The 22,935-nt window shown below is 41.6% G+C and overlaps 1 protein-coding gene across 1 annotated transcript in view; it reads right to left on the bottom strand.

Annotated features, from left to right (window-relative positions):
- Positions 1–22,935, bottom strand: part of LOC122805771 (synaptonemal complex protein 1-like) — a 5,909,626-nt gene that overhangs the window by 1,425,871 nt on the left and 4,460,820 nt on the right. The gene's annotated exons all lie outside the window — the stretch shown is intronic.

Genomic DNA, 22,935 nt, shown 5'->3' on the forward strand with positions numbered 1-22,935 from the left:
CATCCGTTGTCAGAGTAGCAACCGGAGGGTGGAACAAAGGGTCTTCCCAACAAGAGCTGAGGGGAAGACATCCACCACATGAGATGATTTTTGCACGCCTGCGTGATCATAATGGTGTGAGACATTGGAAGTTGCTGGTATGACCATTGAGTAAAGAGCATCCATTGAAGGATCCGCATGTGGAATCTGGCTAATGGAAGCAGAGGTATGGCCGCCATAATTCCCAACACTTTCAGAACTAACCTGGCTTTGATTCTGTTGTTGTTGAAAAGGAGTGAGACCAGTTTGTGAATGTCTGTTATTCTCTGATGTGTTAGTCTCGCAGACATGTCTACTGTGTCTAGATTTGCGCCTATGAAAGTAATAGCACGACAAGGCGACAAAACAGACTTTTCGCAATTTATTGAAATGCCTAACTTTTGACAAATGCGAAAAGTGTAATCCCTGGCCATCAGAAGGAGATGCTTGGTGGGAGCTGTGAGGAGCCAGTCGTCCAAATATGGAAACACCTGGAATCCTTGTCGTCTCAGGTGAGAAGCTACCACTGCCATGCATTTGGTAAACACCCGGGGGGCAGTGGTGAGACCAAAGGGCAGGGCCCTGAACTGAAAATGACTGGTTCCCAGCCTGAAGCGGAGGAATCTTCTGGAGCGTCTGTTCATTTTTATGTGATAGTACGCATCCTGAAGGTCTATAGAGCACATCCAGTTTCCTTTGCCCAAAAGGGGAAGGATGGATTGCAGCGTGACCATCCGAAATCTTGTTTTCTTGACTGATCTGTTCAAGATACTGAGATCCAAAATTGGTCTCCAGTCCCCTGTTTTCTTTGGAACTAAAAAGAACCTTGAGTAGATTCCGGATCCTTGCTGGTCTGCTGGAACTGGCTGAATTGCTCTTTCTGCAAGCAGTTTTGAAATTTCCAAAGCTGCAAGATCCCTTTGAGCGGGTGGAACATCTGGAAGGGATTTTTTTGATTGGATTGGAATGCGAAGAAAGGGGATAGAATAGCCTTCGGAAATGATGAACTGTACCCATTTGTCTTGAGTCAGGGATAGCCAGGCTTCTGGGTACAGTGACAATCTTCCCCCGACTGCCTCCGAAGGTGGGCAGTCGGGCAACACCTCAGGGATGCTGAAAGGGCTTGTCAGAGAAGGCTTCCCGATTGCCCTGGTTCTGCGGACCCCCCCTGCCCCTAGGGCGACGTCTACCATTGTTATTCTCGCCTCTGCCTCTGGCGGGGAAACGACTCTGTGCGTCAGGCGAAGTCCCTTGAGACCGTTTACGGAACCACATCTTTCTACCTTTCTGGCCTTTGGGGTAAGGCCTAGAAGGAGTAGAAAAACGGACTCCGACGGCAGAATGGGTCTTGCCATCAGTTTCGCACCTAGTCAAGGTTTCTTTCACTTGAGGACCAAAGAGAGATGATCCATCAAACGGGGAGTTAGTGAAAGACGTCTTGAAGGGGTCCGCAAAATTGCATAGCCGCATCCAGGCATGCCTACGTAAGGCCACACCTGTCCCTGCGGCTCTACTCGCTCCATCAGCCGCGTAAGAAAGAAGGCGCATGGAGGAGTTGGTTATGGAGTTAAGGGTAGCCAGCTGCGTGTTCATCTTATCTTGAAAATCCGCAGCTGTAGGATCCTTTAACATTTCACTCGCTTCTTTGATCAAGTCCCTTTGAAGACGAGTAAAATGGCATAGGTAGTTCAGCGAACGCATGGTAAATGTCGCTGACGAGAACATCCGCTTCCCGTACCTGTCCATGGACCTAGATTCCTTGTTAGGTGGATGGACAGGTACTGAAGGATCAGCTAGCTCCTTCTTAGTGGCAGCAGCTACCACCATAGCATCCACAGAGACTCCTTTTGTCAAGAACTGTTTGTCTGCTGGTGCTGTTATGAACTTGGAGGGTCTCCTGGGAGTGGGGTCCACTGAATCAGGAGCCGTCCATGCCTTCTTAGCAACCACCTGCATGAGGGGGTCAAAGGGGACACTCAGGAGGTGGAAGGGCGAGAGCCAAACGCCTCAAGATACACAGATTCATCCTCCGAAGGGTTGAGGGCTGGCCAATTTCCCCTCTGCTTCAGGATCTCTAGAATGTCTGCAAATGAGACATCTTCAGAAGGGGAACGGGGGGAACCCTCAGAATCATCTAAATCTGTGTCAGATGTGATGGACTCAGGTGAGTCAATGTGTTTCCTCTTACACTTCCTCTTCCGAGGGGGCTCTTCTGCCAAATCAGGAGAGGCCTCGGAAGAGGATGAAATCCCCACAAGGGGTTCCTGAGGAGCTGGCTCTCTGCGGTCCGGGATGAGGGAGTGAGTCAACTTGACCTGAGGCACCGTAGAGGGAGGGGCGGATGGAGCCGACTGTGGAGTAGAGCCAGGCTCTAACACACTCCGCATGACCTCGAATGCACCCCTGTCAGGCAAAGCCAGAGGTCCCCGCTCCGAGAAGCTAAGAACCTCCCTCGGCACCGACAGTGATGGATCCGAGGCCGATGTCGGAGCCGAACTCACCAGCGCCGAAGCACCGAGAGGGAGAGGGGGGTCGGACAAGGGTCCGATGCCACTCACCCCCTCGGAGCCGACGAGGGAAGTCCGGTGCCGAGATTCTTCCAAGGAAGAAATCGGAGCCGACGGAGCCGAAGACAATTGTATCGGCTCCGACGCTATCACAGTCTCGGTTCCGACGTGACCCGGCTCCGAGCTCAAGAGAGTCGAAGGAGGAATATATTAATGGACAGGGGCAGGCATCGACTGATGAGTCGGGCTCTGAAGCATCTGGGCTAGTGCCTCGGACTTAAGAAGTCGACTCACTACCCTCTGAAGGTCATGATCCGACAGCCTCGATTACCTAGAGGAGTGAGATCTTTGGCTCCGTTCAGACAGCAGGGGAGATCCTGGAGCCGAATGAACGGAGCCAAGGGATGGTGACCTGGACCTCTTCCTAGTTGTCGGCTCCGAAGGTCTGGTCGGAGCCGACACGGTAATTGTAATACCTCGGCTCCAGCCGGAGCCGAGGGAACCACAGAAACTGTGGACTGAGACTCATCGGCTCCAGCCGGAGCCGATGTAGGCAGAGGTTTAGAAACCTTAGGTCTCGGCTCAGTTGTCGGAGCCGAAGACCTAGATGCCTTAGAGGGCTTCCCTGTAGACACAGAAAGGGAATCCTCTGGCTTGAGTAAGCCCCTTAAAATTAACTTATTTTTTCTTTCCTGCAGGACCCTGGGGCTGAAGCCATGGCAAACAGCACAGGAGTCCTGCAGGTGCAAAGGTCCCAGACAGTAGACACAAGAAGTGTGAGCGTCTTTCAGAGACATTTTCTGACAGCACGCATCACACTTCTTGAATCCGGAGACCTTTGCTTCTTTAGACATGTCAAAAGGTGTAATCACACACACAGTCACAAACACACTAATTACACTCTGTCTAGTTTAACTTAAAATAAAACCACTAACTAGTTTTTTTAAATTAAGAAATATAACACACACACTCCACTAGGGAAAGAAAAAGGCCTGTAGGCCCAAGGGAAGAACTTAAAGTTCTTGTGGGAAAAAAACAGGAATTTTTAAGAAAGGGGATAAGAATTCCTATAAACTAAGGGAAATAAGTATAAATATTAAAATTAAAGGGGTTTTAATACACTAACTTTACAAGAAAAGTCACTTACCAAGAACCGGTAGAAAACCAACACCTCGATCGCTGTAGCGGCAAACGAGATCTGAGGTAACTCTCGCCTAGCATTGTGGGATATAAGGGGAGCCTCGAGCCGGTGGAACCAACTCTCGAGCTTTTAGAGTGGCCGAGTCGGAGCCGAGGTCGGCTCCGAACCCCATCCAGCAAGAATGAAGGCGAGATAGACAACTTAACATCTTGTTTTTTTTTTAATTTATTTTGTAATTAGATATTTTTGCAAAGTCTTCCACTGCTTTTAATATTTTCTTGGTATTTGAAACAGGTGTCGTACAGTAAATATTTAGATCATCCGCAAAAGCAGCCATGGAAATTTTCGTACCATATATTATTGGAGCATTGTGATAGATATTTTGTTTGATATGTAGAAATAATGGTTCTAAATATAGATTGAATAATATAGGAGATAACAGACATCCTTGACGGGTACCATTCTTAATTTGTATTCTTTTTGAGAAATTTTTATTAATAACTAGATTTGTATAGGGATTATTATATAGTTTTTTTAATGTTAAATAAAGTCTTGAGGTATATTAAAACATGATAAAATATCAAACAAAAATTCTAAATTAACTATCAAAAACTTTTTGCGCATCAATTATGAGTGCATAAGCATTAAAATTTCTATGAGTGGCATAAGAAATTAGTGTATGAAGTGATAACGTATTATCAGTAGTTTGTCTGCCATTTATAAAACCAGCTTGTTCCTCTGATATTATCAGGTTAATTACCTTCTTCAATCTATTAGCCAAAATCGATGTCATAATTTTCATGTCTATATTCAAAAGTGAAATAGGTCTATAGTTATCCGGATTTTGCAAATCAGCATTCTCTTTCGGTATAAGAATAGTTTTCGAAGCATTAAAGTGCGGGTCATTAATTTTATTATTAATTATATAGTTAAATACATGTGGAAGTATTTTCCCCAATGTATCACTAAAAGTTTTGTAAAATTCCATAGTCAAACCATCCGGTCCTGGAGCTTTATATGGCTTCAAATTCTTAATTGTATCTGTTATTTCCTCTGAGGAAATTAGTTTGACTAAATTCATATGAAACTCATCACCAATTTTCGGAAAGATAATCTTCTGCAGAAAGTCATTATTACTCTTATTTATAAATAATTCCTGATGTTCACCATACATTTGGGAAAATATTAATTCAAAGGCATTCATAATGTCTTCAGTATTGGTGTATGTTTTATTGTTAAAGTGTATTTCAGAAATTTGAGAGGGTATTTTCGATTGATTAATGATACGCGCTAGTGCTTTTGAAGGGGTCTGTATATGATTAGCGTATTTTACCAGTATTTTCTGTTCATAGAATGATAATTTACTATTTTGTAATAAAAAAAGGTCCTTCTGACATTTTAATAACTCCGTTTCAGTTTGTTTACTATAATTCCCAATTAAATCCTGATCCAGTAATTTAATTTTAGTTTCCAATTCTTGTATGTCTCTCGATTGTATTTTCTTATAATAAGTAGCCTTTTGAAGAAAAATTCCTCTTATTTGTGTTTTGGTCGTTGCCCATTCTATGTCAGACGGATGTCGGTGTTTAGAAAGATTAACTAATAGCTGATTAAAGGTCTCTTGAACTTCTTTTATTATATCTTCTTTATTTAATAAATATGGATTTAAGGACCAATTATAACCTCTGAGACGTATATTATGTCTAGTGTCCTTATTGAAAGTTAATGTGATCCTAGAATGATCCGACAAATGTCGAGCTTGTATAGATACACAGGGATCAAAAGACATTAGTACGTCTGAAATTAGAAAAAAATTGATCCTAGACCACATTTTATGACAACTTGAATAAAATGTAAAGTTATTTGCATTCATTTGATTATTTGTGTATTTAAATGGATCATATAGTTTAAAATCTGTTTTAAGTTCCTGTAATGCTATCACTGCTTGGTTATTAAAGGACCTGTGTGAACTTGATTTATCTAATTTGGGATCTTGGTATGTGTTCCAATCACCTCCTATTATTATATAGTAATTATTATACTGATTCAGGATAAAATAGAGTGATGTTATAAAAAGTTGTTGATTGGTACATGGGGCATATATATTAAGAAGTATCACCAGTTTATCATAAAGTTTAGATGAAAGAATCACATAACACCATCTTCCCTCTCTGTCTATTTTAAAATCTAGAATTTTCTCTTGATATTGGTTTTTAATAATAATCGCCACCCCTGCACTATTAGTTGTCCCTTCTGAAGCTACCACCTCTCTAATCCATTTCTTATTCTTAAGGACAGTCCATTGGTCATTGGTCAAGTGGGTTTCTTGTAATAAAATAAAACATGCCTTTGACTGGAGAAATAAATGAAAAAATAATTTCCTTTTTTTCAAGTTCTGGAGCCCTTTAGTATTCCATGAGTCTACTATCCACACACTAAGATTTTTAAATCTTTTAAGGATAGTTTAAAATTGAGAGATGATACTAAATTCAAATATATTAGCACAGTATATAATGTCTGGAAGCAATCTTGACATCCCATCCCTAACCAGTGCCTATCCACTATTCCCCTGGACCAGGACATACATAAGTTTTTTTACACTGTTAAAACTTTTATGGGTACACAGCCTTACTAAACATCTATTCTTTATCTTACAAAATACAACACCAAAAACATGCAAAAAACCTATAGAGACTACATCTAACTCTACAAAGCCTAACCAAAACATTCCCTAATAAACACTGATAACTATCCACAGCTCTTGAACACATTATTTAGTTAACATAAATGATCTTCACTACACTCAAAATTACTATTCTACCTCTCTAATAGTTCATATATATTATTAGTTATATTAATTGGTTGTATTACCCTAAGATAGCTAACTATCTTATTTAAATCTAACCTAAACAGATATATGACAGTACCCCTATTAAACAATAACATTATTGACTTCAAGATAATTCACTATATATTTTGTTAGCTAGGAAAGAGAAAGAACAAATGTTTAACCTATAAATATAGCATTAAATCTGACTTTGTTTATATAATCTAACTTATTTAACATTATAATGACAGCAAAACGGGTGAATACAAATAGCACTCTAACTATGCTTTACTGGGTACTACACTTGAATATATAAAATGATAACTAAATAACACAGTTCCCAAAACAGTCAGAACCACATGCCAGTATAAAAAGAAGATAGCCTTCACTTTCCTAGAAATGCCAGGATATAATATCTTCTGGTCTTTTTATCTACTAACTATCCCAGCACTAAATCCCCTTTTTATCTAAACATTTGCAGTATTAAAACACATCATTAATACAGGAAAATGAGAAGTTATGTACCTACCATAATGTTTCATGTTAGTTGTCTTCTCTCGCCTTCTTTCTTGCTTGATGGGTTCGGAGCCGATCCTCGGCTCCGACTCGGCACTTGCTAAGCTCGAGAGTCACTTTTACCAGCTCGAGGCAGCCCCATATCCCATGATGCAAGGCGGTAAGTACCCAGATCTCGTTTGATGACAAAAGGGCAATAGCACCTAGCATAAAAACTTCCCAAAGGAAGAAAGAAGGAGAGAAAAACCTGCATGATGGTAGAAGGACCAGCTCTGTATGGTCTTCAGAACTATAATTCTTTGTAGAGAAAGGTCTGTCCAGGCTTGGGGGAAGGAGGGAGGGTCGCAAGAAAGAAGGCGAGAGAAGACAACTAACATGGAACGTTATGGTAGGTACATAACTTCTCAATGTTAAGTTGTCAATCTAGCCTTCATTCTTGCTTGATGGGACCGCGTCCCTAGCACCTCTATCCTGTGTGGCTCAATGGAACAGACTCTTGAGGACGGTAGAGCCAAAACTGGCTCTGTTCCTGGAGGCCAAATCCAATTTGAAATGGAAAACAAATGTATGAGGAGTGGCCCAAGTGGCCGCTGCACAAATAGTGTCTAAAGGAAGTCTAGCTTGAAAGGCTGTAGAAGTAGCTAAGCTTCTGGTTGAATGTGCTTTAGGTTTTGAGCACAGCTGTTTTCCCCTGAGCCGATAAATTTCAGAGATGACAGAAGAAAGCCATCTAGATAAGGTCACTTTTGAGACAGGAAGGCCTTTCTTGTTATCAGCATAGGAAACAAAGAGTTGATCGGATTTCCTGAATTGTTTTGTTCTGTCCAAATAATATCTGAGTTGGCGGTGAACATCAAGATAATGTAGTTTTTGTTCCGATCTGTTTGAATAGTTTGGAAAAAATACAGGGAGATCAATGGCTTGATTCAAATTAGTCTTTGAGGCGACCTTAGGCAAAAAGGTCGGATTAGTTCTCAATGATACTCTGTCTTTGTGGAAGACCAAATAGGGGGGGCGAACAGATAGAGCATGAAGTTCAGACACCCTCCTAGCTGATGTAATAGCTACCAGGAACAAAGTTTTCCATGAAAGAAATTTCAGGGAACAAGAAACAGCTGGCTCGAAAGGGGGAAGAATCAAGGATGTCAGCACTAAATTTAGGTCCCATTGAGGAGGAGGACTCCTGACTGGAGGCTTCAGGAGGAAAATTCCTTTCAAGAAGGCTCTACAAAGCCTGTGGGACATGATGTTGTGATCTGCGAACCCGACATGAAAGTTCGAGATAGCAGCCAACTGAACTTTGACCGTGGAGGAAGAGGAGCCCGCGTGAAAAATCTCCGCTAAGAAATCCAAAACTGCTTGAACTGGAGCAGTGAAGGGATCAATATTCTTGGCTTTAGCCCAATAAGAGAAACGTTTCCATTTGCTTGTATAAATCCTCCTGGTAGAGGATTTTAATGAAGCTACTAGGATGTCTCTAACAGGGTTAGAGATCATAGGAAGCCTGGCTAAGGAAGGAAGTGGAGCAACCATGCTGTGAGGTTGAGAGAGGGGATAGACCGGTGCAGCTGACCGGATTGGTGAATCAGAAGACCTGGCACTGGGTCCAGATGCCACGGCTGCACCAAAAGATGACAATGGAGGAACGGAAACCAAATTTGTCGAGGCCAATAAGGAGCAATGAGAATAAATTTGGCCTCTCAAAACGGTTGCTTTCTGGATAACTTGAGGGATCAGAGGAAAAGGAGGAAAGGCATAAAGAAGTCCCTGGGGCCAATCCTGGGTCAGAGCGTCTCTGGGGGGATGGCCTGGCAGTGGGAAGAGAGAGAAGAAGTCTGGGCGTTTGCTGTTTTGGGGAGTAGCAAAAAGATCGCAACATGGGCGACCCCATTCCAGAAAAATCTCTTCCACTATAGATTGCTTGAGAGACCACTCGTGAGGCATGAGAATAGCTCTGCTCAATCTGTCCGCTAAAATGTTGGTTTTCCCAGGGATGTGCGTTGCTACCAGAAACCGATGAGAGGAGATCGCCCATTGCCAAAGTCTGAGCGCTTCTCGACACAAGGGGTAGGACTTGGTTCCGCCCTGTTTGTTGATATACCAAACTACAGACATGTTGTCTGTGTGGGCTGCAATTGTCCCTACGGGAAGAAAGTCGTTGAGGGCTTGCAACGTTAAAAGCACTGCTCTCATCTCTAGGACATTTATGTGCAGGTGGTATTCGAAAGGTTGCCACGCCCCATGAACCATCCTGCCCTGATAATGAACCCCCCACCCGATCAGGGAGGCATCCGTAGTGACAGTGGCTACCGGAGATGGGGGTACAAAGAGTCTGCCTTGGTGAATCTGGGGAGAAGCGATCCACCAAGCAAGATGATTCTTGCAAATCTGTGTCACCAGTATTTGGTGACGCATTGGAAGTTGTTGGTAAGACCACTGAGTGAACAACATCCATTGAAGAAGGCGCATATAGAAGCGAGCCAGGGGAAGAAGGGTAATGGCCGCAGCCATGAGGCCTAACACCTTTAGAACCATTCTGGCCTGTACCTTCTTGTTGGCTAGAATGATCCTGACATGACTTTGAATGTCTGAGATTCTTTGATCTGTAAGGGTAGCTGACATCCGAACAGTGTTTAAGTTTGCGCCTATGAAAGTAATAGACTGGCAGGGCAATAAGGATGATTTTTCGGAGTTGATCGAGATGCCCAATTGAGAACAAAGATTTATTGTGTAATCCCTGGCTTGAACATGCTGATGCCTGGTGGTGGCTGACAGGAGCCAGTCGTCGAGATACGGAAACACCTGGAATCCTTGACATCTCAGGTGAGCCGTGACCACTGCCATACATTTGGTGAACACTCTGGGGGCTGTAGTGAGACCAAAGGGCAGGGCTCTGAACTGGAAATGACTGGACCCCAGCCGAAAGCGGAGGAATCTCCTGGAGCGTCTGTGAATTTTTATGTGATAGTACGCATCCTGAAGATCTATTGAGCACATCCAGTTGTCCTTCTGTAAGAAGGGCAGAATTGACTGAAGAGTGACCATTCGGAATCTTGTCATCCTCACAGACTTGTTGAGTCTGCTGAGATCCAATATTGGTCTCCAGTCTCCCGTCTTTTTGGGGACCAAAAAGAACCTTGAGTAGATTCCGGCTCTGAATGATCTGTTGTAACTGGCTGAATGGCTCTTTTTTGCAGTAGTTTTAAGACTTCTAACTCTGCAATTTCCCTTAGACCGGGTGATACATCTGGAAGGGAATTTGAGTGATAGAAAGGACTTTCCTCGAAAGGAATTCTGTAACCCTCGGATATGATCGACTGTACCCATCTGTCTTGAGTGAGGGAACGCCAGGCTTCTGGGTACAGCGATAGTCTTCCCCCGACTGCCTCCAAGGATGGACAGCCGGGCAACATCTCAGGGATGCTGAAAGGGCTTGTCAGAGAGGCTCTCTGCTTCCCTGGTTTTGTGGACCCCTCTGCCTCTAGAGCGGCATCTGTTATTGTTACCCCTCTGCCTCTAGGGGTAAACTGACCATGTGAATCCGGCGTGACTCCTTGGGATTTGTGGAACCACATTTTGCCACCCTTCTGTCCTTTGGGGTAAGGTCTAGAAGGGGTGGAAAAATGGACCCCACGCAGAAAGAGTCTTGCCGTCCTGCTCACACCTGGTCAACGTTTCCTTCACTTGAGGGCCAAACAAAGCTGACCCATCAAAGGGAGAGTTTGTGAAGGATGCCTTAAAGGGATCTGCAAAATTACAGAGCCGCATCCAGGCTTGGCGTCTAAGAGCCACACCTGTACCTGCGGCCCTACTCGCTCCATCAGCAGCATATGATATCAGTCGCATGGAGGAGTTAGCAATAGAATTAAGGGTTCCTAGCTGCGAAGCAATTTTTTCTTGAGCCCCTGCAGCTGTAGGATCCTGTACTACTTCACCTAGCTCCTTAAGGATATCCCTCTGGAGTCTGGTGAAGTGACATAGGTAGTTCAGCGAACGCATAGCAAAGGTCGCTGAAGAGAACATCCGCTTACCATATCTATCCATGGTCCTAGAGTCTTTATTAGGAGGATGGACAGGTACGGAAGGATCTGCAAGTTCCTTCTTAGTGGCAGCCGCCACCACCATGGCATCAGCAGGGACACCTTTTGTGAGGAATTGCTTGTCCGACAGAGCAGTAATAAATTTAGAAGGCCTCCTAGGGACTGGCTCTACAGTGTCAGGAGCAGCCCACGCCTTTCGAGCAATAACCTGCATAAGGGGGTCGAAAGGCGGAGACACCCAGGAGGTGGAGGGCCGAGATCCAAACGCCTCCAGGTATACTGACTCATCCTCAGAGGGATTATTGGTGGGCCAGTTTCCCCTCTGTCTAAGGAGTTCTAGGATGTCTGAAAAGGAGACATCCTCAGAGGGGGATCTTGGGGATCCCTCTGACTCATCTAAGTCAGTATCTGAAGTGATAGACTCGGGGGAGTCTACGTGTTTCCTCTTACAGGTCCTCTTTCGCGGAGGATCTCCTGACAGATCAGGAGAATCCTCGGAAGAGGGGGTTCTTCCCAGTGGGGAAACCTGAGGCGGAGGATCTCTGGGTCCGGGAGCAAGAGAAGTGGCAGAGATGTCAACAGGCACCATAGAGGGAGGAGCTAAGGGAACAGACTGCTGGCTGAGTCCAGTGGCCAGCACACTCTTCATCACCTCGAAGGCTCCTCCCAGGGAGGTCCGAGAGAACCCGTTCAAGAACCAGGAACTCCAGGACCCACCGAAGGGAAGGCTCCGAGGCAGATGTCGGAGCCGAGCTCACCAAGGCCGAGGCTCCAAGGGGAAGAGTGGGGTCGGACAAGGGTCCGATGCCACTCACCCCCTCGGAGGAGACCAGGGAAGCCCGACCACCGAATCCCTCTAAGGAAGGTCTCGAAGGGGAGATAAGAGTAGAGGCTGAAGGAGCAGAAGGGGGTATCTGTCCCTCAGCCGTAGCAGAAACCATTCCCGAAGACTCCAACTCCAAACTCTGAGGTAGAGTCGAAGGAGGAACTGCAATGGGGTTTGGACTAATAGTCATCTGTTGAGACGGACTATGTAGCATTTGGGCCAGTGCCTGTGATTTTAATAATCTACTGACCACTCTCTCTAAATCATGGTCAGAAAGCCTGGATGACCTGGATGATCGGCTCCGATGGCTCCGTTCCGAGAGGAGAGGAGAAGCCGGAGCCGAGAGTATCGGCTCCAAGGAAGGGGACCTAGACCTCTTCCTCGAAGGAACCATCGGAGCCGAAGAAACCTTGGAAGCTGTCGGAGCCGACAACTTCTCGGCACCGACAGAAGGTTTCGATGCATCGGCTCTGGCCGGAGCCGATACAGCCATAAACGTAAGGGTGTCGGAGCCGATCGGCGCCGACACCGAAGCCTGAGCCACATGGTGATCAGAACCGATCGGAGCCGACACCGAAGTGGTCGAACCAGAAGGTTTGTGCAAACCAGAATCGGCTCCAGCCGGAGCCGATCTCGACTCTGAAAGAGTCGGAGCTGAGGCCGCAGGCTTGGACACAGAAGCCTGGGCCTTGGAAGACTTAGAAGTCTTAGATGGAGCCGACTTAGCCGGAGAGCCCTCCGGCTTAAGAAGGCCCCTCAAAATAAGCTTATTTCTCCTTTCCTGCAGGACTCTCTGGCTAAAAGAATGACAAATCGCACAGGAGTCCTGCAGGTGGAAAGGTCCCAGGCAGTAAAGGCAAGAAGTGTGACCGTCTGTCAGAGACATTTTCTGACAGCACGAGTCACACTTCTTAAAGCCTGAGACCCTTTCCTTAGACATGTTGTAAAACACAAACACACAACACTTGTCCAAGAAAATTTTACAATCCCAAAAGGGAAAAAGTATTGTCTCACAAACACACACACACACCCTAACAAGGGGGGGGGATGGGATGGGAGAAGGCCTGACTAAAAAGTTTTAGTAGAGGGAAATTTAGTCAGGAAAGGACTAAAACTAGTCTAAAACTATTAATTTTAACTTTAAAAATGAGTTTAAACTGAAAAAAGGGGCAAAGAAGTAGTGTGTAAATCACTTACCAGGAGCTGGTAAAAGGAGGACCTCATCAGCGAAGCGGCAAACGAGATCTGGGTACTTACCGCCTTGCATCATGGGATATGGGGCTGCCTCGAGCTGGTAAAAGTGACTCTCGAGCTTAGCAAGTGCCGAGTCGGAGCCGAGGATCGGCTCCGAACCCATCAAGCAAGAATGAAGGCGAGATTGACAACTTAACATTAAATAATACATTATACTACAATGTTATTAACACAACCACATTCAGGATAAACTACCTAAGGAAAAAAAAAAGAATAACTATGATAAAGTTATCCTACTTCTAAAATATCAGTTAAATAACACATTTTAACCAGTACATTATTAGTTCAGTTGTAATCCTACCTGAATGGATTCACAGTTCCCTTTAAAGAAATAAAACCTGTAACATACATTAAATGTCCACGGATACTCGTTTTACAGTCCAACTAGCTTCCCCTTCTTCCACAGAGATCTTCCTACTTCCTGATCATGTAATCTTGTCTTCGAGTTCGCGATGGGGAAACCATTATGCGGACGGACTTCCGGATGCGCCACCTCGAAAGCGGACCCTCAGCAGCACCTAAAGGACTTCCTGTTACTTCGCGAAGGGACACAGTTCGTAGAAGCCATAAAAGTTCGGAAAATCTTCGTGGATGAGCTGGAGCTGCAAAAAGAAACTAAGTAAATATTTGCCAAGGGGCCTGGTGAAGAAAAAAGAACAAACAAAGGATTTTGAAGCCTCGAGACGTAGTAAGCATGGAATCCCAGTATCCACGTTGCTGTAAACAGACTGGATGGCCAGGTTAAGCTTCCGAAGCTGGAAGAGACTTAAAAATCTTCAGAAAGGTAACTTTTGCTTCTTTTTTTGTAGATATGGAATATTTGGATCCATCAACTGCAAAGATTAATGTGTTAGGGTATTTCATTTGAAATTTAATGTTCTTTTCAATGAGGAACTTACAATATGGAGATAATGCTTGTCTGGCTTGTCTTATTTGCAATGGTAAATCCTGTCCCATAGAAACTCTATTATTTTGCCACATAATATAACCTCCATTCTTTTTAACAGTTAGAATTATTTTATTTACATCCTGGTAGTTGAGTATTTTGAGGTAAACTGGTCTAGGAATATTTGAGGCTTGTGTTTCTCTGAGAGCTCTATGGGCTCTTTCTATAACTATTTGCTTAGCAATGTCAGAGTCATTGAACAATATTTCAAGTATTTGTATGATGGTAGAAATTAAATCATTATATTGGATAGTTTCTGGAATTCCTCTAATAATTATGTTGTTCCTTCTGGATCTTGCCTCCAAGTCCAGAATTTTATTTTGCATAGACTGAATATCCAGGTCATGAATGTCTGTTTTTTTTGTAAGCAATGTTATTCTGTCCTCATTTTCGGATATTCTAGCTTCTGATTTATCCATCCTTTCAAGAATTTGACTGCATGTGGCACCAAAAGAAAGTACCTGGTTTGATAGTTCTTTCAAAGCTTCTTGAATGGGCAACAAAGCAGTTTTAATATCTTCCATGTTAGCCAGCTGATCCGGTTTATTTGTCATTCCAGCTTTTAAAAGTTCCTGCTGTTTTATAGTCTTCTGCCTTTTTATTGTTGAATCTTTTCTGGTGACTGAAGTGCTGATAATTTGGTTTTAGTTGTTGTTTCCATATTTTTGTCTTCTTTTGACATTGTGAAGCAAAGCAAAACTCTAGTATAACTAACTAGTAAATATCCACAATTACTAGTCAGACAGTTCCTTTGTTTAATACTCTGTTCAGAGTCAGACAATCAGATCTAATCCTGTGAGTTTGATTAATTTCCTCCGGTTCTTTCACCTCTCAAGCAATATTTAGTTGTAGTAGAATAGTTATAGCCAACAATTAGTGTAAAAAATCTTGCAGTATATCCTCAGGGTTAATTTTTATTACGAGTATCTGTAGAGCTGTAGATATGCAGTGTCTACAGAATGGCGGCCATCTTTGAATGCTACTATACAGTTTGATATGAAAGACTTCTGACTACGGTTACCAACTGTCCCACTTTGCGAGGGACAGTCCCCTCTTTGGGCAGTTGTGTCCTGACAAAAAATTTCAAAAATGGCAAATGTCCTGAGATTTTAGGACAAAATTATTTCCTATATTTTATGTAATAGTTGCATAAAACAGTTATTCTGTATCTAAAATACCTAAATGTTATAAGAAACAGAATAAGCAACTAAAATGCAACAAGAATAAGCTTTTATTTAGGCAAAAAAGTTAAGTTCTATCCTTTGTACTGACTGTGGGTCTGTGTCGGCCTGTAAAATCTGATGTTTGTACCAAAAATGTCCCATTTTGGCCATTTGAAAAGGTGGCAACCCTACTACTGACAAACTGATGTACTTGTATTGCTAGAAAAAAACTATATTGTAATATATTCATTACTTAAACATAAGATTAGGCTGCTAAATAACCCTGATCAGAGTTCTTTATAGTCCATTTAATTACCCCCATCCTGAAGTGTCCAGAAAGTGTTGTTTTAGATCGATTTCTTCTTCCTTAAGCTCTAATTCATGATATTAGCGTTCCCAGGAATGCACTGCTTCTTCTTCTTCTGTTGCGACCTCCGACCCAGTGACGTCATCGGCCGATGTTCCTGTTGCGTTCTGGGTAATGGAATGTTGAAACGGCCCTGGGAGCTTAGGGAACCCTTATGGAGCTCTAAATAAGGCCTCAACAGGCCACAGGAAGCCTCATGCATTGATACAAATGGGCCAACATATTACTGAAGAGCTAGAAAGGAAAATAAAAACAAAAAAAAAAGAAAAAAAAATGCCAGGACATCCAGATGATGGTAAAAATAAGCTGGGAAGATGACAGGGTAAGTTAGAATCAGTTAACAGTGTTAAAAAGCCAGCAGAGATAGGTTTTTGTAGGTGTATTCATCTTGGTTATACTATTTGTTAGTCTTAACAGTAATTCATAGCTATTAAGCATATACTGTATTATCTTGATTATATTATTTTACTATCTTTAACACGATAGCTAGTTAAGCCGGTAGTTCCTTGAAAGCTTGCATAAATACTTTTTTTGCATCATCTGAAGAATGTATTAGAAACTTCTGATTCCCGTAGCTGAAGGAGAGGATGGCTGGGTATTTCATCTGAAAGCATAATTTTTTTGATTAACAAGGCACAAAAAGGAGCTAGAGCTTGTCTTTGAACCTTAATGGGTTGGGGTAAATCCTGTGCTATTGTAATCCTGTGACCTCTCCATGAAATGTTACTTTTCTTTTTTACAGCCATGAGGAGTGTGGTAACATGTGCAGCATTTAGTAGCCTTGCATAAATCTGCCTAGGGACACCCTCATCTTGTGATCTTCGTAATGCTCTATGAGCTCTTTCAATAATGATTTCTTTAGCTAAGATTTTATTTTCAATAATGTGTTCAAAAATCTCAGTTAGTATGACTGGTAGTTGGACTTGGTCAACTTTTCAGGAATGCCACGTATTAGAATGTTGTTTCTCCTACTGTGTGCTTCTAAGTCTATTATTTCTTGCTGTAAGTCACTAATAATTTTGTCACTTTTATTTACCCTGGTTTGTAAGTCTTGTATTTGCTTTGAATTCTCCTCAATTTTCTTGTCAATAAGATTAATTCTGGATGTAATTTGGTCTAGATTAGAACCAAATTAATTTAATATGTCTGAGAATAATTTGAAATCTTCATGTAAGGGCTGTAATGCTGTTTTAAGGTCATCTAGTGAAAGAACAGTCTCACCTTTAGATTTAGCAGCTCCTTTATTTGAATCCTGTGTTGATTTATTTATTCTCTGCCTCTTAGCTGTTACATCCTTTTCAGGTGAGATTAGAGAAGAGAGTTTGGTTTTAGAAGTTATAACATCCATGGATTCTTGTTGGTTAGCCATCACTGGGTGAATTAAAGTGTAGGTTTAGACCACAGGGAGTGACTTAAAGAATTCTCCTTTAACTTTTCTTGTTTAGAACTCAGAACTCAGTCCTTCAGCTCAAAGGATGCCACCATGTGGCTGCGGCCTTCAGTCAGTAGAGGTAAGCCCTTGCAGAAAAAAATGATAAAATTTTATTTTTTAGACCAAAATGTTGCTATAGGTCTTTTCCATGAAGTGTAGTTTAGAAGAAATACTCCTTTCCTGTTCAATTCGGTGCCAGATGCAAGTTTTTTTTGAGCGGATCGATTTGGTTCATACAGGAGCAGCAGAAAGTTTGTGTTCAGTGCTCGGCGGCCATCTTGAACTCTCCTATATTCAAGCTTTTTTACATGACCATAGTTCTTTTGAAAACAGAGTATCCCTTTTTCTATTATTCATCAACTGTAAATGTTTTTATGGCTGATTGTTTTACAACTCTTTCCCTCTGTAAGGGATGTAGCTAAAAACCCAACAATTTGACTTGTCATATGCCTTTGCAAACAAATTTTGCATGTCCAAAATGTATTGAAATCAGGTATCTGATTATGTCCCTGTTCTCATGATCTATTATATCTGAGTATCTCTCCTCATTTTTTCTTTGCAACTGTTTTATTTGCATAGAGTGCCTTGTTCTGTTTATAGATTGCTATTATAGAAACAAATTTAAACTTTTTAAGACTGTTAACAGACTGTTACTGTACTGATACTGTTTGACTGTTATTAACTTACACTGATTTTTATGAACCAACATGGTGTGCTGCTTTTGCTTGGATTTTTATTAGCTGAAAAATGCTATTTGTCTAAGTTTTAATGACTCTGTACTTTACTACCTGTATGTATTGCTGTGTATTATTACCCGGATGGCAGTTACACCAGTTTGACTAATGATGTTTTTGCTGTACTAGTTTGTTTATAAGACTGTTTGCTGTTATATTTTATGTAATACATTCTTTTGAAAATATGACATTACAGTCACTGTTTTTACCAATACTGATCCTGTTTGCTGTATGCATAAGCTGTCTTTGGAGACATACTGTACTTTTAATGTGGGGGGGGGGGTTGACCCTCTCTTGTTACTATAGAACCTTTTGTCGTTTAGGATTTGTCATAGGTACTGTCTTAAATGTTACTCCATTTCCAGACGTAAATGTGGACTTATATGTCCAACATTTAATTGCATTGTTTAGTTTTGCATATACCATTTGCACTACTTTAAATGTATTTACTGTATCTGTATTATCTTTAGCTTTATGTCTGTATGGCTGTAGGTTATTTGTGTATTTATTCTGAATCTGTCCTGGCTTATTAAACCAGTAAAGTATTTTTTTGTATTTTACTGTCCCCGTTATTTAATGAATTAACATTGAGTTTTGTATACTAAACAGTGTCTTCCATTGCTTTAAAAGATCCCTGTACTTTGCTGCCAACTGATAACCTGTATTTTGTTAATTTATTGCTTTAATGCCTATTGCCTACCATGATCTAGGTTTTCTGTGTATTTCATAGGGTATACTTTATTTTTTATGTATCCGTCTGTGTTTGTTCCTCTGACTGATTGTCTCTTAATGTATTTTCTTTATCTTGATTTCTTTCCCTATTTTGAGGTTGGAAGAAGCACCATTATCTGCATAGATACTCTTTCGTATTTGACTTTTGTTTCATTTTTTGTAATATAGACAATTGTGTTTAATGTGACCTATTTTCCTACAAGTAAAACATATTACCTGTTTTTCTGAACTTTGTTGTGTATCTGTCTGTAACCCTGGTGGAGCAAAAGCTGCTTGTGTTCCCCGTGTTTGTTTTATATGAGACCATGGATTACATCCCCTTCCTTTCACCACATAGTCTACAAGCTGTTTTTGTACATTTCCTATGTGCATCTGCAATACTGCATACTTTTTTAAACTGTCTAGCACTCTGGCTTAATCTCAGAGTCTGTATCTGTCTGTCAGGCAGAAACTGATTTTAAAGCTGCATCTGCATTTTGCAGAATGCCATTAACTGTCTGACGGAATTGCTTTAACATAACATTTTGCCTGATCAAACATTATTTTGTTTTTTTCTGTCATGCTATTTAGACTGTCTGTAAACCTGTTACGTGAGTCTAGACACTCACCTGTTTTAGCTGCTTGCTTTGCTATTTGTCAAAGCATTCACTGTAGCCTTTCCTGTATATTTTTTATGTGCTTTGATTTTGACAATATTAAACTTTCCCTGTAAATCATTTTTGGCATTAATGCCCATAACTCTCATACTGGAGCATGTTTTAGGGGTTTGCCAACATTGTTGATGATTTACCTTTCCCCTTCTGACCCAAACTGGCATGTGTAAATGCAAAAAAAAAAAAAAAATTTAAATAAAGCATTATTGGAAATAGACAACACAGTGTATGTCAACCATTGTTTAAATGCCACCATATTGAAACACAATTATTATTTTTTTTCTTGCCACTGAGGCAGAGTCTGTAATAAACAAGACTACTGAGATATATCAGCAGGAGAAATAACTGTTATTTCTGCTGGACCCTGCCCAATGTAAACCTTGCTGGGCTTCTTTTAACTGTCTTGTCAGATTAACCTCTGTACTTTGTGCCTTTAGTAAATGTTGTTGGGCTCTGATTGTTACGTTAAACCAGAAATGTCATTATGTAAAGTCTGAATGCTATTCTGAGTCTGTTTCTCTAAATGGCATTATTGTCCCTTACTACTGTCTCTAGGGAAATTTTGAAAAGCTGTGAAAACCTTTTCTTTAAAAGGTTAATATTGATAGCACACTGTACTATGTTAGAACTTTCTTGTTTTTGTGCATTTGCAATATTTACTATAAATAACATGTTTATGTAGTCTATTACATTACTAACAATAATTGCATACACTTGTACTGTATGAGATTTAGGTGACTGCAGAAGGTACATTTAACTGTTGCTTATGTGAAGAACTTACAATACTACAGTCAAACAGATTGTTTATCAGAATAGGATTTATCTTATGTTATGGCTTACATACTAGACTCCTGTGACAAGATAGACAGAAGTCAGGGAAGTTACTTCCACATGTACATTTTGTGTGTGGATTATAGGCATTTATACATTTACAAACACAACTGTTATCTAATGTCTGAACATCAAACATTTCAGATATACATTTTATGTGTGACACAGAAGGTTGAACCATGTAAATTTATATATACAATATGTGGGCACTGTAAAGTTAACTGTCTGTACTTGCATCCATGTTATAACTGTGAAGAAAGTACCGTAATTTATGCAGAAGACAAGCAGGTGATCAGGCTGAAGTCAATCTGGAAAAGGACAGTGTTTCTCTACAGACGAATTGTAGGTGGTCCGACGCAGGACAGCTTCCACGGCGGTGCTCTGTGTCCACCAATGAAGTACTGGAACTGGAACGGTTTCTCTGTTAAAGCACTGGAACTGTCAGTCTGTTGAACTAATGTAGTATGTAGTAGGGATCCCTCTGTAATATTAACTGCTGGTAACAGATATATGGTCACTGGCCAAGGCTCGCCACTGAAGAAATGTATCTCTTTTCTGAAGAAATGTCAAGCAGAGGTCTTTATTTGGCCTCTGAAGAAATGTCTGGAGAAAATGTCCAAAAGTAGACCAGACAAACTCTGTACTACTGTATCTGTTATACTTTATTTGTCTCAGAACAAATTCTTGCCAAACAGTTAATTCTGTCAGAGCTATTTCAATTCTATTATAACACAGCTAGACAGATAAATAGACTAAGGCACACTTAGTCTAAGACGTCACCACTGAATGAAACATACTGTCCAGTTTATATACTCTTTTCAACCAATGTTATTTTTAATGTCCTTGTGACTTGTTCTTCTGGTTTCTGTCTGTGTCATGAAAAAGTCCATGGCTATTTCATGCCCTTTTTTGGTCCTTGCTGTATCTGAAGACTTCACAAAAGTTGCTCCACGTCATCTTTGCATCACTTGACCTATCTGTGTTTTATTTATTTATTTCTGCATCTGAAAGCCAAGAAAGTCAACTTCCTTTTTTTCTATAACAGGATGCATTTACAGTAATGCCCACAGCTATATGTTATTAATATCTAAGCTGAACATAACTGTTCTTGCAAAGCAAGCATATTATTTTGAATTTTTTTTTTTGGCCTTGCACATTTCCTTTCACTGTACACACAATATATTGGGGAAAAGCATTTTAATTTACACAATATATATCAGATTCTATTGACCTACAGAACTAACTATGCTACCAAATAATAATATTTTACAAGAAATAATTAGAAAAAACAATCTAACTCAGCCTGATCCAGTCGTCAGCAATCCCGAAGCTTCAAGAGGCAAATGAGATCTGGGTAACTCTTGCTAGGCATGTTGGGAAAGGGTCTAGCCTCGAGCCAGTGGAAGCTCTCGAGCCTTAGAATGCAGATGGGTCAGAGCCAAGGATTGGCTCTGAACCCAACCAGCAAGAAGGAAGGCGAGACAGGGACAACATAACATCAATCATTTTCTGCTTGTATTGTGGTATCATTCTGGGTGATGGTAGGATGCTGCTCAGGTCTAGGGTCATACCCGCCTGGGCTACATAATCCGAGAGCTCCTCCATGTCTCTTTTCATGTAGTCCAGGTAGGTACATCTCAGATCATTCTCACCCCACCCACATATACAATGACAGAGTCATATTTATACCTGTTGTTGAGGGACCTGAGTGCGTGCGTTATGTGGCGGATTCTGGCATCTGACAGGCAGCTGACTTGTTACTTTCTCCTTATTCAACCTAGTGAGTGAGACATCAGTGTGCCTCACTATCGAGTCAACTATGACTAATGTGCTGGGCATGCTGTTTTGCCTTAGGGCCTTTGGTTGAGTGGCGCACTGTTTAGGAGAAGAGTTGTGTGTCTCGTGATTAGTGTGTTGTGGTGGTCGAGTGCGTTTCTGCCTTGGAGGTCTCTGTTGTTTGGGTAGATTTTTCTTGACAGCCTCCGCAAAGGTGGGTGTGTGGTTTGTGTTTTTATGTGAAGGGAGTACTGGTGTGTGTCCTGGAGGGCTATGTGTTCCATGTGGTGCGGTGCAAGTGTTGACCTTCTTCTCTTGACCAGCTATTCTCGTCTTGGCTGGAGAGTGTGTGGCTTCCAATCTGGATATATAAGTACAAGTCTGAGTGTTGGGAGGTAAGAGAAGAGGGTTGTCGGTATATATGAGGCAGTTGCTACATTGCCTCAGGATGCCAAAGTTCACCAGGTTAATAGGAGAAAGCACAGGGAACTGATCTTTAGACATGCCTGGAGGAGTGGGCATTAATAATAAGTACTGGAGCTGTTTCCTTATAGAACGTTTACTGTTGGTAGCACTTTTGTGTGCTACAATAATTGCTACAAGAAGAAGTCTGGTATAATAAAGTGCTAGACTAATGAACTAGCAGATCTAAGGGAAAAAATTGAAGAGCAAACTTTGGCACCTCTCAGAAGCTTACAAACAGTCCTGTATACAGAAAATCTGTATCTGGACTAGACTAGTTAAAGGAAATGTGGGAAACATTTGCAAACACAGGCTTTTAAACCAGAAAGTTGAAAGAGATGGAAAAACTGCCCAAACGGCCAATAAACTACAAATTCTGGGCCAGAAACCACTCCTCTTGTGGTAGATAGGCTACCTAGTGCTTACCATTTCCACTGATAAGTTAGAAGGCTTGGGGGGCTCAGAAGCTTACATACAGTCCTGGATTCAGCAAATCTGTATTTGGACTATACTAGTTACAAGAAAGACGGGAAAAGTGTAAACGTGGGCTTTTAGACCAGAAAGCTGAAAGAGATGGAAAAAGAAATACCCAAACGGCCAATAAACTACAATTTCTGGGCCAGAAAGCACTCATCTTGTGGTAGTTGATGAGTAGATGAGTGTTGACTTATGTCAGCACATGACTCACATGCTATGTAACCAATGTACCA

This window comes from Protopterus annectens, chromosome 7.part0 (assembly GCF_019279795.1).
Source record: "Protopterus annectens isolate FY-2018-M chromosome 7.part0, PAN1.0, whole genome shotgun sequence".
Lineage (NCBI taxonomy): Eukaryota > Metazoa > Chordata > Ceratodontiformes > Protopteridae > Protopterus > Protopterus annectens.